The sequence below is a fragment of the Dreissena polymorpha genome, chromosome 12, assembly GCF_020536995.1.
Source record: "Dreissena polymorpha isolate Duluth1 chromosome 12, UMN_Dpol_1.0, whole genome shotgun sequence".
Taxonomy (NCBI): domain Eukaryota; kingdom Metazoa; phylum Mollusca; class Bivalvia; order Myida; family Dreissenidae; genus Dreissena; species Dreissena polymorpha.
Genome location: NC_068366.1, coordinates 38,135,110 through 38,147,761, shown reverse-complemented (window position 1 = coordinate 38,147,761; position 12,652 = coordinate 38,135,110). Strand labels below are relative to the sequence as shown.

At 34.0% G+C, this 12,652-nt stretch overlaps 2 long non-coding RNA genes across 2 annotated transcripts in view; one reads left to right on the top strand and one right to left on the bottom strand.

Annotated features, from left to right (window-relative positions):
- LOC127852919 (uncharacterized) overlaps positions 1-10,162 on the top strand; it is a 50,900-nt gene extending 40,738 nt beyond the window's left edge. Inside the window, exon 3 of the long non-coding RNA XR_008036359.1 lies at positions 10,112-10,162. This is a non-coding gene — a long non-coding RNA (uncharacterized LOC127852919). The remainder of the gene's footprint in view (positions 1-10,111) is intronic.
- Positions 4,989-6,648, bottom strand: LOC127852915 (uncharacterized). Its single transcript, XR_008036356.1, has 3 exons — positions 6,592-6,648; positions 5,485-5,564; positions 4,989-5,065 (listed from the first exon to the last, which is right to left on the bottom strand). It is a non-coding gene; the product is annotated as an uncharacterized LOC127852915 (long non-coding RNA).
- Positions 10,163-12,652: the final 2,490 nt, after the last annotated feature.

Sequence of the window (12,652 nt, the reverse complement as noted above, 5' to 3'; positions counted from 1 at the left end):
GCAAACAAATTTCATACATAGTTTTTATGATAAGTTTTAGTGTACATTTTCAAAATAACAAATATGCTTATATGTTATTTCAGAGTAAATTGAAGGCAGCCAACAATTGAACGGTGGTGCCAATCAATGAAAAGAAGGGATACACGTACATGCACTGAGTACACAGAGATCATCAAGGAAAAAACCCTTCGATCAAAGTTCCTTGTTGATTTAGCTTATCCAAAGCTGATTGCCTCTACAATTGCCCTTTATATATCCACCTGCGGCTAATGAGGAGCTGCAATATCCAGTAGGTCAAGGGCAAGCAACCCGGAAACAATATTAAGATTTACTCATACAAATTGGTACATGGTGTATGTAACTATGTTGTTGTAACTAACTTCAACATACCATTATTATGAATTAAAAAATTGACAAAGCTGAAATCAATGATAACTGACTATGGGTAGGAACATGTTGTGTGAATTTGGCAGCATGGTTTTATAGGATGTATACCATTGAGTATGAAAGTGCATGTGTGACCCTGGCTGTTTTTTCAGTCAGTAGATGACTTTAGTATTTGAAATGATGCTTGAATTTATTTGTGTAATATGAAGGCGTGACCAAATGTGTGACATTATGGTCGACTGTCCTGTCATCATCATGGTGATAAAATGTGATTTTAATAAGGGAACTGCTTATAAACATAGGGCAGAAATATCATTGATAAAATACTCATGAACATAGCATACAAGTGCCCTGAAAAGCCATGAGAATATGTATATGAGTTTTAAGTGTGTAAGGTATTGTGAATTTTGTTAATTGTTTTGTTATAACAATATAGTATCCAAAGTATTCAATCATAGATCACTCTGAAAAAGAAGAATAAGTAAAAACTTTGTCTGGCAAATAACTACATAAACATTGGGCCAAGTTCCAGATTTTTTTGTCACAAGTCAAGACCATTAACAGGAATTGTTGACTCTTATAGGTGTAATGTATCATGATTTGTGTTAAGTTTTTTATGGGAGACCCATGATCAAATATGGTGAATTAATTGTTTTGTTATTACAATAGAGGATCCAAAGTATTTGATCATATGTCACTCTGAAACAGAAGAATTTGTGAAAACCTTGTCTGGCAAATAGCTAAATAAACATTGGGCTCAGCATTTTCCTGATTTTTTGTCACAAGTAAAGACTATGAACAGGAATTATTGACTCTTTTAGGTATAAGCTACCATAGTCAATGTTGAGTGCTAGCTGCACACCACATTTGTTATCCCCACGCTTTTTGAAAAAAAGGTGGGGATATTGTGGTTATCTCCGCCGTCCGTCCGTCCGTCTGTCCGTCCGTCTGTCCGTCCGTCCTGGCCACTATCTCCTCCTACACTAAAAGCACTAGAACCTTGAAACTTACACACATGGTAGCTATGAGCATATGTGCGACCCTGCACTATTTGGAATTTTGATCTGACCCCTGGGTCAAAAGTTATAGCGGTTGGGGTGGGGCCGCGTCAGAAATTATCACTCATTTTTTTAGGTTATTTTACATTTACTTCTTTATTTCTACACCGATTCACTTCAAATTGATACTGGACCTCCCTTATGACAATACGGTCAATCTCAACCATGCATGGCCCCATTCCCAACCCTGGGGCGCCCCGCCCACATAGGCCACACCCACCAAAAATTTCCATTTACTATAATTTTTTCATTTCTACACGGATTCACTTCAAATTGATACTGGACCTCTCTTATGACAATACGGTCAATCTCAACCATGCATGGCCCCATTCCCAACCCTGGGGCGCCCCGCCCACATAGGCCACACCCACCAAAAATTTCCATTTACTATAATTTTTTCATTTCTACACGGATTCACTTCAAATTGATACTAAACTTTTGTTATGACATTAGGGTCAATCTCAACTATGCATGGCCCCAATCCCAACCCTGGGGCGCCCGCCCACATAGGCCACACCCACCAAAAAATTCCCATTTACTATAATTTTTTCATTTCTACACGGATTCACTTCAAATTGATACTGAACTTCTCTTATGACATTAGGGTCAATCTCAACTATGCATGGCCCCATAACCAACCCTGGGGCCCCGCCCACATAGACCACACCCACCCAAAATTGCCTTTACTATAATTTCTTCATTTCTACACCGATTCACTTCAAATTGATATTGAACTTCTCTTATGACAATACAGTCAATCTCAACTATGCATGGCCCCATTACCAACCCTGGGGCGCCCCGCCCACATAGACCACACCCACCCAAAATTGCCTTTTACTATAATTTCTTCATTTCTACACCGATTCACTTCAAATTGATACTGAACCTCTCTTATGACAATACGGTCAATCTCAACTATGCATGGCCCCATTACCAACTCTGGGGCCCCGCCCACATAGACCACACCCGCCCAAAATTGCCTTTTACTATAATTTCTTCATTTCTACACCGATTCACTTCAAATTGATACTGAACTTCTCTTATGACAATACGGTCAATCTCAACTATGCATGGCACAATTACCAACCCTGGGGCGCCCTGCCCAGATATGTCACACCCACCCAAAATTGCCTTTTACTATAACTTCTTCATTTCTACACCAATTCACTTCTAATTGATGATGAACTTCTCTAATGACAATACGGTCAATCTCAGCTATGCATGGCCCCATTACCAACCCTGGGGCACACCTAGGTCAAACATTCGGCGTGGGGATACGCGTCGGCCTCTGCCGCGCCATTTCTAGTTTATATTCTATTAACAATGACATCAAAGCACAATGCTATACATAGATTATGTATTGTTTTCCATTGTTTATCAGTCTATAAACAACCATTTATTGTAATAGCCTTACATAAACTGTCATAAAGATGATAAAGTGCTGTTTATCCATAAATAAAAAATTGGTGGAATTCAGAAATAATTTGATCTGTCAAATGTTGAAAGTTGGAAACATTTATTCAAAATGTTATCAATCATAGTTTTGTTTCATGAATATAGAGTATTATGTTTTGTGTTCATTATGTTATGGACTTTGTTGTTCTGGTTTAAAATGTTTTAATAAATAACATGAAGAAATAAGAAGCTAGTTGTTCAATTTTGATTTATTATTACATGTATATTACACAGCAAAACATTACTGCAAGAATGTTACTGCAAGAATGTTAAGTGAACACCTTATTATAATACATGTTGAGTTCAACACTGAACAAAAGAATATGCATCAATTAAAAACGACTCATAATACATTATTGTATGAAACTACATCATGATTCAAAAGTTAAAGAGCATATAGACAGCTAAAACCTAAATAGGTGAGCCTTGCCCTGGGAAAATGGGGCTTAATGCATGTGCGTAAATTGTCGTACGAGATTAACCTGTGCTGATCATACCAATCAGGCAGACAATTGCTGCTTTATTGTATATTTTGTTGAAAAGGCGTCTCTTAGAGAAAATCCAGATAAGGCGGAAAGTGTTGCCCCTGATTAGCCTGTGCAGTCTGCACAGCCTTATCTTGGACAACATTGAGTACATGCATTAAACCCCCTTTTCCCAGAGCGAGGCTCAAATATTTATTAAATGATTGATTAAGTCTTCCACATAACATCTTTTAAGAAACTTTCAGTAAAACATGTTTATTTGATGACAGGCACGGCAAAATCAGTAGTAAATTCATAGTATTAATTTGTATTACATTATGATACTTACATATTGTTGATGGTTATAAATGTGGAAAAAGTTTGAATATGCATTGCTAAAATACATGTTAATTTTCTAAGAACTGCCCCTTTTATTTGAGGAATACTGTATGTATGCCCCTGTAATATTTCTGACAAAAAAACAAGATAAATAAATAATGATTAATAGAACAGTAAACTTGGTTTTTATTTTGTATACAAAGGATAATTATGTTCTTATTATTTACACTATATTGAAAGAAATAAGATTACATCATTTAATAAAAAATGAATAACTGAAGATTTAAATTTAAATCAACCATTTATCCACTTAAATGTTGCAAGCATTCTTAAACAACAAGACTAAAAAAGCTGTTAACAATAATTTTATTAACTACTTCCTGTCAAAAAAAGGCACGTACAGTTTTGTTGTCCCGTTGAAGGTGTCCATGTATTCAAAGGATGTACTGTGATCAATCTGTGTCCTCCACATCTTCAGTGCCAACACGTTGTTCCGAAACGTTTCCTGGATAAGGAGGGTGAGAGGATCAGTTACCACTTAACCCTTTTTCTGAAAAATATGAACACATAAAAAACTCAAAACCCCTTGCTAAATCTCTCTCTCTCTCTCTCTCTCTCTCTCTCTCTCTCTCTCTCTCTCTCTCTCTCTCTCTCTCTCTCTCTCTCTCTCTCTCTCTCTCTCCTCTCTCTCTCTCTCTCTCTCTCTCTCTCTCCTCTCTCTCTATATATATATATATATATATATATATATATATATATATATATATATATATATTAGCTGTTATTGTCCAACTTTTAAGATGCAGGATTATAATGGCCACTGTTTCGACAGTAAATGAGTAAAATTTTCTACACTTTTGATTTTAAGCTGAGACAATTACATGAGTAGTTTTACGTGTTCTATATTCATATTACAAGCAACACTATTTGATAAAGATAAAATGCATTACTAATTCTGTTAAATAGGCCCACAGACAAATAAAATATTTGATATAGATAAAATGCATTAATAATTCCGCTAAACAGTCCACAGAAAAATAACATATTTGAAATAGATAAAGTGCATTATTAATTCTGTTAAACAGGCCCACAGAAAAATAAACATGTAAAATGGGTCATATTCAACAACAGTAAACATACTGGTCTCTGGCTTGTACAGTATTGTCAGGCAATGCCACAACAAAGCTGGTCTTCATCATGGTCTATTAAATGGACAATTCTTGCAAACACACCATCATTGTTAGCTTGAGGATGGTCCAAGCTGGGCCAGGACAGGCTGTCAGTTATAACTGCTGACTGTCTGGCAGCAATTTCCTTCAACAGCTCCTATGCTTCCGTATAAGTAAGGTGGTCTATGATATCCTAGAAAAGACATTTCTGCATTTAACAATAAATGTTTTGAACATAAAGCTAAGAATTTTGACACAAGATGTAGCTACATGTACATATATAATTTTTTATTTTTCATGACACCATTTTTAAACATTCCTGTCATTTTTTTGTGTAAAATTTCAATATTCACCTAGTGTAGTGTAGGATCATTTTTTAAATTTTTTGCTCATGTAGCAACACAGTTTTACATACAAAGACTTTGTTTTATATATCAACAATTAGTGCGTTGAACTGTGGTTTTTTCTGTTTCCATTCAAGATTATTGTGAAATGACATATATTTTTTTCAATGAAATCACAACTTGCCTGAATATCTGAAAACATTATCTACAAATTATTTCAATATTCTCAAATGAAATCAACAGAAAAAATGCAGCTAAATAAGTATACCTTTTCTGTTTCTTGTACCAAAGTGACAAAATCCAGTGATCCCTTCTTCATAAACTTCTTGGTTTAATTATGGTTGTATCCTATTGAAAAAGTAAATACACAATTTCAACCACTTTTTAAAACTATGTATGGTCTATATTAAAAAAGTGAGTTGTAAATATGTGGTATTATTATCTAATAAGTTTTCTTCAACATTCAAGAAATCAAATCTTGAGGATATTCAAAACAATTGAAAAAAGAGGAATATCCAGAATATTCTTGGCTTTTACAAATATAATGATACATGCATTTCAGATGACCTGTATTTGATTTATTCAAAATACAATGTACTGTTGAAATAAACATTTATCAAAATATATACGTGCTTTGCTAAATTAACAAAGAATATAAAGATAAAATACTTTAAATAAAGAAACAATAAGATGCACGAAAATAAATTGGGGCGAGTTGTCTCTTGGTTGGAGCGAGTGACCATATCTTTGGCGCGAGTTTGTTTTGGGGCAAGTTGGTATTGGGGCGAGTTGTCTGGCGCCCGCTACATGCATTTGATGCCATGAATTACTAAACTGTGTTACTATTTTCAAAAATATTTTGGTTATTCAGTTTATTTATAAAATAGCTGTGCAGAAGAAACTGATATAAATTCATTAACTATGAGTTTTGGGTTTAAATTAATAAACTACCGGTACCATTCAAATGCATTTTAGTTAATAATAAATGTCATTGTCATATAACACACAATAATGAATATGTCAATAAATGCACAGCATCTTGAATTGCCTGCCAACAAATAATGTTGTCAGCTATGAGGAAAGAAAAAGATACTGTAATGTTTAAATGATCTCAGTACTCCAAAGCTAATGATAAATTTAATTTATTTGCGCGAATACTAAAGTTAATTCTGTATTCAACTTGGCTTTTAATTTTGGTCTCTGTCTGTAACTAAAGTGTAAACAAGAGAATCAGTATTTACGCGTTCTGTGATGTATATGCATATACTTATGTAACGAAAACGAATCATTTGATCAGTTATACTATTTTAACCTACTTTTATAAAAAAAAATCATACGCACTATTGAGTTTTACAATAAAAAAAACATATTTTACCTTCTTCTTCCGTGTTTGACAATACAGATTCCGCCATATTTGTTGTTGTTGTTGTTGTCACAATGCGTGTTTATATTTAAATTTATATTTAAAATCTATATTTAGTCGGGGAAAAAACCGGTTCGAGCCTTGGTGCGGCTTACTTTCTTTTTTCTTTCTTATTTTAACTTTATTTTTGTTTTATACTGGAGCACGTTATTTACGATGTTTAAATTTATCAATTTAAAGCATTAAATGAAAAACTTAAAAAAATGCAATTTAAGTGTGAACAAGCCCTTTTAAGACAAGAGCCACTTATTTGTTCTTCGATTAATGTATGTTTAAATGCATTTTTTATCTAGAACCGTGTTTAAAATGTTTAAAACCTACCAATTCATGTTGATGTCATCAGGCTGTGTCATTTGCATACCATGATGTACTATTAACATCTGAATAAATGCGGTTTGTTTTATTTTACTTGTAAAATGTCTAGTTTTCAACAAATGTGTTGAAACTAGTAAAATAATAAATACAATGTGTTTCTTTGCTTGAGGTACATGTTATATAAGACTCGTCCGATATTGCGTGTGAAAGTGCTTCGCAAGAATCATCCTATTCTACTCGTCTGATATATCATATTATCAAAAGTCACCAACAATATTCTCCCTATATAAACAGTATTAGAATGTTTTTTAATGTGTAATATTCGATTTACTTGCATTATACTGAGCCAAATGAAAAACATATACATGCAAACAAGCAATGAGCAGTATGTAAGAACCAGTGGGTAACTCTACATCAGGCTTACGTGAGCATAGCTTTGCGGTCGTTTTAAATTATATCATGTAATCTAACTAAACCTAATACAAGCTTACTAAAATAGATTGGACAAGTTCATTTGTGTTTAAGCAAAGGCAAGATAACGATAGTTGAATCATTGCGTTTTAAACGTGTGTTGGTCTTGTCTTCAAAGATTTTCAAGATTAAGTGTTAACCACTACAAAGATTCGGTTGTTAACTTTATGATGTCATAAAATATTCACTAAGAGTTTTCATATTTTGTCTTATCGATGTTTGTTTTGCAAATCTTGTTGAAGACATTGATGATTTCTTGTACTTATGGCATCATATTACGCCAAAAATAATGAAAACAAACTATCTTACAAAAGGATACAATATGATCATACATGTAAAAAAAAACTAAAGTCAGTAAATCTGAGATTTTAAGCTGTTAGTTGACAGTGTGATTTATATATCTGATTATAGCCACAGCGACAGAAGCAACAATTTCTTAAATATTGAAATGATAACACGAAATACAGCTTTATTAGAAGATTCTTGTAAATATCTGAATATCGCTTAGTTGAAGTAAGCGACAAATTACAATTGCAATACAGGAACAAAAATCAAACAGCACAATATTAAATAAAAAATAATTAAAACTGGGGACTTTGCGGTTGAATGGGAAATGAAAAGCATTGAATAATTAAACCAATTAAATACACTTGTAAAGTAACTTAAACCAATAAGCATTGTAATGAAACAATGTTAAAATAAATTAAAATGAAATGATCGAATGTGTTAAAATTGAATTAATCAATGGTTAACTTTTACCAGACCAGCAAAATAACACATTCCTGATGCACGTTTAATTGAAGTTCATACACGTATCAATTGAATTCACTATTATTTACACAAATACACACCGATGCATCATATCATTCCAGATAAAATTAATATGTATTAATGATCGAAATCAACTGAATAACATTGTTTAAGGAGCTAAAAGAGCTACTGGTGGATTTTCACAAAAAACAATAGATACAGTGACCACGTTAAGACGTTTAGAAATTGACGATAATGATGAAGGTGGTTTAATGGATGGTCATGGCCTCCCTCCCTCCCTCCCTCCCTCCCTCCCTCCCTCTGTGTCTGCCTGTCTGTCTGTCTGTTTGTCTCTCTCTCTCTCTCTCTCTGACTCTCTCTGTGTCTCTGTCTGTCTGTCTGTCAGTCTCTCTTTCTGTCGCTCTCTGTATCTCTCTCTTGACATTATTTTCTATAAGTACTTTTAATCCTGTATAACTAAGCATGTGTAGACGTTTTTTCCGTGATATTTGTTTCACGAGATAACATTTTAGTCACGGAGAGTTGCAGAAGCGAAAAATATATAAATCAAAGCGCTGAAGGCACTGAATTTGTTCGCTGTTGTATATTCTTAGACGCAACTCAGTTTTCAAAATTATGTTAAAGCTGTCTAAATCGCAAGTTTGAAATGACCACAACCAATACACATGTATAAAGGGTGGGTCTTAAAGCACAGGTCGAGATGTTGTTTTTTAAATCATCGATACAGCTAATCAGTGTACACAGGCTAATCTTATTTGAAATGCATTAAGCCTCGTTTTACAAGAAAGCAGCCAATACGCACAGATTTCAATGATAAACACTAGACTGGCCAACGTTGTCTTACAAGCTGTTTAATGCTTTTGCATACATACACAGGCAGATGCGGTGGTGAGAGCGGACGCTTTTAGCATTCGTCGTTTGCTTAATTTTACTGCAGTTATCCACACAGGCAGTCAGGGGCTACGGTTCCTAGCATAGATAAGCCCAAACTGATTTGCAAAATTGCCTCTTCATTATTTGTGAGCTAACGCTCACAAATAAAACAAGTTGAAATAAACTGGATTATGAAATGTTACGTGTTCTGTTTTAAACATTGTTATACATATTCAGATGGAATTACCAAAATTGACCAGTTTGATATATTTTTATTAAGTTCTGACTAAAGGCAGCAAAAAAACTATGTAGTGTACTTTATTTCTTTTTTTCAATCCATATATTTCCCAATCAATTAATTTTGAAACGATTTTTATAGGAGATAGTATTACTATCGGATTGTATTGGGTTTTGTATCCTTCTACACGTTATTGTAGTTGAGTACATAAAAGTTGAACTTGATTACATACTGTGAAACCTGTTTATCTGTTGTCTCGTTGCATATTAACATATCATCCATATGTTATGTTTTTCAAGGTCAGTAGCATACATATATTTGTTCATAATCAAACACGGGGCAACCATACAGACAGATACTATTTTGAGCCATATGCTGACTTAATTTAACAATGTACGATCACTTTATCAGCTTCACTTGATTTAAATCCTTTGTATGTTAGCCAAGAGGGGATAACAAAATTAGCGGGATCACCAAATGACAGCTCCCGCAAGAAAATTCGAAGCGAGTAACGTCGAGTCAGAAAGCTTATATTAAAACGAAATAAACGAAATAAACGCTTATCCCTTCCTGATTGATATGTCTGGAAAGTGAGCGGCATTGTAAAATTAAACAAAAGTAATAAAGGCAATAAAATGGCGAAAAATACCTTATATGGCACGGAGATTGCCATCTTAATCGTCACGTGATTAGCCCCGCTGTAGTCAGTCGATATATCAGTCTGTATTTGCCCACTATCAACTTTATTTGACACCTAATCTTCAAACAAGACACAAATTCAAACTTTTTTCTCTATTTATACAGATACCTACGATCTTGGAAGTGATGAAATTGACGAAATCTACTTGGTAAAGTACTCATTACAATAAAACTTTCGTTTCGTTTAATACTTTATTTAACGATGTGTATGGAGTTGCGTTTACTTTCAATTCAGATTACCTAACAAGAATCAACCGAATATCAGTATGTGCTTGACCAATGCGGGTACACAGATCTCGTACGAAGGTTGGAGAAAGACAAAAATGCATGGAAAAACGTTAAAATCAATATAGCCATCACTGGTGAATCAGACAGTGGAAAATCCAGCCTTATAAACGCTTTGAGGGGGCTGAAAGACGGTGACGACGGTGCTGCGGAGACTGACTGCGTTGAAACGACAATCAACCCAACAGCTTATCCTCACCCAGAAAACGAGAACCTTTTGTTGTGGGATTTACCTGGGGTTGGTACTCGAAACTTCCCACAAGAGAGTTATCTAAGGAAAGTAAACTTCCAAGATTACAATTTTATTATCCTAGTATCATCGAGTCGATTTACTTCTTAAGACACGTGGTTGGCGACGCAGATACAAAGTCAGTATTATGATACTAATCTAATATTTATTCGAACAAAACTTGACAGCGATTTAGAAAGCAAGCATAAAAGAATGCGAAAAGGTATGACAGAACAGGACAGACAATGCTTAATAGTAAAGACCAAGAAAAACTGTGAAGATAATCTGAAGATAAAGAAAATCGAAAATCGGCGCATTTTTGTGGTTAATAACCATGATACCAGCGCATACGAGTTTGAAAAACTTGCGAATATACTTTTGCATTAAGTGAATGCACTGAAGAGAGATGACTCTCGTTAACCGGTTTCATTGAAGAGATTGTGGCTGCAAAGGTCGAAACTTTGCAAAGACACCTGAAGGAAGTAGCCAAATACGCCGCCGTAGCAGCTCTGAGTTCAAATAGACAAGATGGAGAGCGTGTGGAGGTAGACATTCTGAAAGAAGAAACGCTGATGCATAAACGGCAGCTCGGAATCGATACACGTTCTCTAGAAATTGTTGCAGAACGGATTAACATTGACATTGAAGAGGTTTACAAAAGTTTACATTTTGAGACGCATGCGATACTAAGAAAGTTCAATGAAATTTGTTCAAGTCATTGCAAAGTCAACCCAAATGTAGTACATGACCTACCGATTATTGGTAAATGGTTAAAGTCTAAAGATTATAAGAGGCAATTTATTTTGATGCTGAAACATTTATAAGCAAAGTGCGTGAAAGAGAATGGGACACTTCAGCAAAACATAGCTATTTGGTTAATGAACCATTAGCAAGCAAACCAGATTAGCAATTGGTAAGCATTATAGTTTTCACATATGGTAAATATTACCATCCAACAATACATGCACCAAGTTGTTTACTTCAGCTCATTTTTGTGTAAACCATTAAACTTAAAGGTTATACAATTAGTTTCTTGGATACGGTGATTACACTTAAACTTGTATTATCGATTATTGTTTGCTTGATGCATAGATTTGCTTAGTGTTTTTAGTGAGTTGATATGTTGTCAGTATGTAGCGATTGCATTAGAACATAAATGACTTAATCATACTCACAAGTACTTAAAGAGGTACATCTATATGCTAAATTGATTTATGCATACCTTTGAAATATTTATAATTTTCATATTTAATTGCTAACACAAATGATATTAAGATACTATTTGTTTTATTAGTTGTATTTTCAGAACGACTATTTTTATTTGTAAGAAGGGATTATAATCTTGAATTCACCTCCTATGATCAAGGAATAAGTTTTAATGTTTTTTTTGTTTTTTTTTAAAGGTGCTAGTGTGTTGTTTTGGGGAAGAGTTAACCATTTCTAAATATTTTTTAGTTATCTTGCATTGTTATTGAATTCCAAGGTGTGTCTCAAGCTTTTTTTAATTGTATTTAAAGAGCTGCTCCCTGTTATGGGTAGTAAATTGATCAATGACATAAACGGCGAATGTAGTGTAGCAAGGTTGTTTCTCCTGATGATGCATATAATGTTTTGTTATTTGTAGATTTTCTTTATTAGCTTGAGTGGCTGTTTGTATTCTTTCTGTAATATAATTGTATTAATATTCGGCCCATTATAGACGCCTTTTGGAGTTCTTGCACATGTTATTGACTTATTATTAGTTTTGAAATTACTATTTTGTCCGTGTCATATCTTATAGATTGTAAGAGGTCACAACTTCAAACTCAGTATGTTGGTAGATCACTTCAAGCTGCAATTGCGTTAAGGGCTTATCTTACCTAAAATATGACGTATCGAGATAAAACTTGAAATATTGGATTGCTAGGACGCCAGCAACAATGAAGATTTTATTTATAGTTACCTGTGTATGATTCTTAAGCAAAGTCGCTTGTCTTCTTGTAAATGTAAATGTACGGTGCTTAACGATCTGTAAAGTAAAATTTGATACGTCAATATAAAGTACAAATGTATCCAGTGTTCAATTTTTCATTTTTCAATTTCCATCCACGTTTTTTCCAAATGCACTTTATTTTTCCAAATGAAACGGCCAC